Source organism: Dipodomys ordii, unplaced genomic scaffold (assembly GCF_000151885.1).
Source record: "Dipodomys ordii isolate 6190 unplaced genomic scaffold, Dord_2.0 Scaffold1, whole genome shotgun sequence".
In the NCBI taxonomy this organism is placed as follows: domain Eukaryota; kingdom Metazoa; phylum Chordata; class Mammalia; order Rodentia; family Heteromyidae; genus Dipodomys; species Dipodomys ordii.
The window spans coordinates 52478116-52483987 of NW_012267217.1; positions in this window are offsets into that span (position 1 = coordinate 52478116).

The window sequence follows — 5872 nt, forward strand, 5'->3', positions numbered from 1 at the left end:
AAAAAGAAAAAAAGCCGGAAGTGGCACTGTGGCTCAAGTGGTAGAGCACTAGCCTTGAGCTGAAGAGCTGAGGGACAGCGCCCAGGCCCAGAATTCAGGCCCCACAACCGGACCCAAAAAAAAAACCCCCACCAAGTTTATACCTAGAATCCTAGCCCTTGGACGGATGAAGCCAGACGGATAATGCGTTCAGAGCCAGCCTGGGCTACACATTGAGACCCTGGCTCAAAAAGAAAAAGGCAGGGGGAGGGGGGAAGGATGGGAAGGGATGGAAAGGAGAAACAAAGGAGGAGGCTGCAATGCTTGATAAGAAATGTACTCATTATCTTGCCTATGTAATTGTAACCCCTCTGTACAGTATTTTCACAATAAAAAAATAAAAATTTAATAATAAAAAGAAAAAGGAAAAAAAAGACAAGAAAATGAGGCTGGCTGTGGGCTTTTGTAGTACTTATTGAAGACATCTATCCTGGAGTTACATTCCAGAGACCCCTGTGAAGTAGCAGTAAGTGAACCACAATATAGCGAGGGACGACTATCTAATGCTGCTACTTCACGGATTTTTCCTAGCACAGGAGTCTTGGAAACATTACTTCAATAGGTGAGGTACTGATTATTATTATTAATTCCTGTAGTTTATTGAGATTTTTCCTAGTTTTAAATCTGATGCTTTAAAAAAATGTATGTGGGGCTGGGAAGGTGGCTCAGTGGTAGAGCGCTTGCCTTGCATGCAAGAGGCCCTGGGTTCTATTCCTCAGCACCACATAAGAAAAAAGAAAAAAGCCGGAAGTGGTGCTGTGGCTCTAATGATAGAGCGCTAGCCTTGAGCTGAAGAGCTGAGGGACGGTGCCCAGGCCCAGAGTTCAGGCCCCACAACCGGACCCCCCAAAAAAATGTATGTGATACCTATATTAGGCTTTTGTGATGCTGTGACCAAATGCCCAATAAGAGCTACTTAAAGGAGTAAAGATTTATTTTGGTTCATGATTTCAGAGGGTTTAGAGTCTCTCAAAGCAGGGAAGATGTAACAGAGCAATTCACATGTAGAGTGCCAGGAAGCTGACAAAACAGTAATACAGGCCAAGCCCTGGTGGCTCACACTTGTAATCCTAGCTACTCAGGAGGCTTGAGATCTGAGGATCAAAGTTCGAAGCCAGAGTGGGCTTTTATTTTTATTTTTTGGTTGGTTATGGGTCTTGAACTCAGGGCCTGGGTGCTGTCCCTGAGTTGTTTCGCTCAAGGCTAGTGATTTACCACTTAGAGCCATAACCCCACTTCCAGTTTTCTGGCGGTTAACTGGAGATGAGTCTCAGACTTTCGTGCCCTGGCTGGCTTTGGACCATGATTTCAGATCTCAGCCTCCTGAATAGCTAGGATTACAAGCATGAGCCACTGGTGCCTGGCTCTGAAACTCTTATCTCCAATTAAAACAGAAAAATAGAAGTAGAGCTATGACTCAAAGTGGTAGAGCTCTAGTCTTGAGCAAAAAAACTCAGGAATAGCACCCAGGCCCTGAGTTCCAGCCCCATGACCAAACAACAACAACGACAAAAATACAAGAAGTGGTCAAAGGAAGATACACTCACTGTCCTACTGCCTCCAACGAAGCCCCAACCTCCTACTTTCTACCACCTTTCAACAATCAAGAGATTCATCTGTTGATTGAGTACTATCACTGTGAACACCCACACCGACACAGACAGAGGTGTACTTATCACCTCTGGTTTCTTTTTTTTTCTTCCTTTTTTTTTTGGTGGGGGAGGGGTGTTAGTCCTGGGCTTGAATTCAGAGCACAGGCTTTGTCTCTGAGCTCTTTTCTGCTCAAAACTAAAGTCCTATCACTTAAACCACAGCTCAAAGTCCTCACTGTGGTAGGGTGCTTGCCTTGAGCTGAAAAGGTCAGGGACTGTACCCAAGCCTAGAGTTCAATTCCCACAACTGCCAACAAAACAAAACATAGCACCACTTCTAGCTTTTTGCTGGTTAGTTGAAGATAAGATTCTCCTTGACTTTCCTGCTGAGCTGGCTTCCAAACATCTGTTTAGGATTATAGGCCCCCTCACCCCTACCTGCACCCTTAGAGTTTCTTTATCCAGTTAGGTTGACAAGATAAAGCATCACATCACAGGTTTGTCACGTTACACATTGTTTTTACTTGCCTTCTTAAGCTCATTTTGTCTTAAAAAGTATCTCAAAGTTTTGTTTTTTGATGACTACAGTAATCACCCAAACTCAAGATACCCGTATACCTCCTGCCTGAATTCTACAATCAACCTTAACTTGATTTTCTCATGATTAGTCTGGGGTTTGGGTATGAAAATTATCGAAGTAAGAATTTTAAGCCCAAAGTTCATCCTCTGACCTCAAACACCCAAGTAGCTGGGACTACCAGTGTACACTACCATGCCAAACAATGTATCATTTTGGTCATATTCAGGGTACATAATGTCAATATGATTCATGATGTTATATTGACATATAACAGGCTGAATTGTTTGTCAGTTTCTCCACTATAAATTGCTCCTTGCATCCTTGCTTTAGACACAACCATAACTTAAGGAATGAAGAGTGATATTCCTTCTCCTTTCAGACAGGCTACCTCACTTGGAATTCTTCTATAGAAGCATTTACCTCATTTTCTTCATTTATTAATATATTAATACATGGACTCTTGGACTTTAATGTTACTGTATTTTATTACTTAGATTTCCTGGGCTTTGTGCCATTACAAATCTAAATACTTTTATATATTTTTTTTGCCAGTCCTAGGGCTTGAACTCAGGGCCTGGGCACTGTCTCTGAGCTTTTTTTTGCTCAAGGCTAGCACTCTACCACTTGAGTCACAGTGCCACTTCTGTGTTTTCTGTTTATGTCGTACGGAGGAATTAAAACCAGGGCTTCATGCATGCTTAGGAAAGCACTACTCTACCACTAAGCCACCTGCCCAGCCCTCTGCAGTTCTTTAAAAAATGGAATATTCTACATAATCAAAATGTCAGAATATTGCTGGGCACCAGTGTGACTCACACCTGTAATCCTAGCTACTCAGGAGGCTGAGATCTGAGGATCACAGTTCAAAGCCAGCCCAGGCAGGAAAATCTGTGAGACTCTTATCTCCAGTTAACCACCAGAATACCAGAAGTGGCACTGTGGCTCAAGTGGTAGAGCTCTCACCTTAAGCCGAAGAGCTCAGGGACAATGCCCAGGCCCAGAGTTCAAGCCCTATGACTGACAAAGGGGAAAAAAAGTCAAAATACTTTAGTTTCCTGTAGCTACTATAAGGAATTAACACAAATTGGTTGGTTAATACAACCAGAATTTATTCTTTCACAGCTCTCTGATCATATGACCTTAGGCTAGGATCAGAGTCTAATTCCCTCAGGTTCTATAGCAGAATCCAGTCCTCAACTTTTCCAGCTTCTAGTAGTTCAAGATAGTCCTTCAAGGCTGGGTGCCAGTGGCTAACATCTGTAATCCTACATTGGAGGCTGAGATGATTATAGTTTGAAGCCAACCTGGGTAGGAAAGTCCATGAGACTCTTATCTCCAATTAACCAGCAAGATGCTGGAAGTAGAGGTGTAGTTCAAGTGGTAGAGTATCAGCCTTGAGTGAAAAAGCTCAGGGATAGCACCCAAGCCTTGAGTTCAAGCCCCAGAACCAGCACTCACGCATGGGTGTGTGCACATACAGGCACATGTTCCTTAGCTTGTGTCCATATCACTCCAATCTTTACCTCCACGGTCACATTACCTCTTCTTGTCTTCTATATGTCAGATTTCCCTCATCCTCATAAGGATACTTGTCATTGGACTTAAGGTCCTCCAGATAATTCAGGACAAACTGTCAAAATCCTCAATCACATCTTTTGCCACAGGTTATAATCACTTTTACCACACAAAGTGGTAGAGTTACTAGAATTAGGATATGAATATATGAGTATACCACTCAGCTCACTATAAGTGACAAGAACAATAGTAATTTCCTTCTTTTCCTTTCCTTTTAGCTATATTGCTCAGACTGGCCTGGAAATCTTGGGTTCAAGTACTCTTCTTACCTTAGCTTCCTGAGTATATTTCTTTTAAAATCCCATTATTTAGGATGGGTAGGGTTTTTGTTTTTTTTTGTCAGTTATGGGTCTTGAACTCAGGGCCTGGGCACTGTCACTGAACTCTTATGCTCAAACCACTTGGAGACACAGCTCCATTTCTGGTTTTTGGGTGGTTAATTAGAGATGAGAATCTCATGGGACTTTTCTTCCCGGACTGGCTTTGAACCATGATCCTCAGATCTCAGCCTCCTGAGTAGCTATGATTACAGGCTAGAGCATAGGCAACCAGCTAGGTAGAATTTTGATACAATCTATCAGATAACTTTATTCAGGAAAGGGGCTCTTTATTCTGGTACAGGGCTCTAGGCTTGCTAAGCAAGTGTTCAACCACTTGAGCTATATTCCCAACCTCACTTTCTGTGCTTTTTCTATTTGTTTGTTTGTTTGTTTTTTCTTTTCTTTTTTTTTTTTTGTCGGCCGTGGGGCTTGAACTCTGGGCCTGGGCGCTGTCCCTCAGCTCTTCAGCTCAAGGAGAGCGCTCTACCACTTGAGCTACAGCGCCACTTCCGGTTTTCTGGTGGTTTATTGGAGATAGGAGTCTCACGGTCTCTCCTGCCCGGGCTGGCTTTGAACCGCGATCCTCAGATCTCAGCCTCCTGAGTAGCTAGGATTACAGGCGTGAGCCACCAGCGCCCGGCTTTGTTTGTTTGTTTTTGTGTCAGTAGGGGCTTGAACTCAGGGCCTAGATTCTCTCAGTTTTTTTTCTCAATGTTGGTACTCTACTACTTGAACCACAGCTCTACTTCTGGCTTTTTACTGGTTAATTGGAGATGAATCTTATGGACTTTTCTACTCAAGCTGGCTTTGACTCACAGTCCTCAGATCTTGATCTTCTTAGTAAATAGATTACAGGCATGAGTCACCAGAGGACTGGCAAATTATTTTTCAGATAAGAGCCTCATGGAGGATGGACTAACACTGGATTATGATCCTCCAATCTCTACCTCTCATGTATATATTCTTTAATTCTTCTATATTTGCGCAATATGAAATTCCCCTCATTATCTCTTACTCATACTAATAAAGGTTTCTCTTTTTTTCATGAAAAATTTACTTTGGCTCATGGCTTTGGGGAAGTAAAAAAAAAAGAAGGCATCTGCTTAGTGTTTGGTAATGGTCTCCTATTTTTTTCCCCTGAACTTCAAAAGGTTGTACAAGGGCTTTACAATCTGATGTGTCCATCCAAGGGTGCTTCTTGCTCAGTCACTTCTTCATCATTCTTCATCCCATCTGTTCCTTTCCTTACAGAGTCACTGGACACATATGTACATTGAAGTGTGTGTGTGTGTGTGTGTGTGTGTGTGTGTGTGTGTGTGTGTGTGCTGGTCCAGGGGCTTGAACTCTGGGCCTTGTGCTCTCCCTTAGCTTTTTAGCTTAAGGGTAGTGTAACACTTGAGTTACAACTCTACTTCCACATTGAGTATTCTTGCTGTATTAGTCTCTTTTCACTCCTTTTTTAAAGATAAATTTGTAATATGAAAGGTTTTCATTTTGATATTTCCATACAGTCATACATACAGTGTACTTTGAACAAACTCAACATCTGTTTTTGTCCTTTTTGAGAGAGACTCTCACTATGTAGTTTAGGCTGGCCTGGACCTTCCTATGTAGTTTAGGCTGGCCTGGACCTTCCTATGTTGTTTAACTCTTCTAAATGCTAAGCTTACAGATGTATCTCTATACCGGTTCAGATTAAAAATACTTTTCCCAAGGTCAGATAATGTGATGTTAGGAAAATGAACCCTTAGATATGTATTTTAATG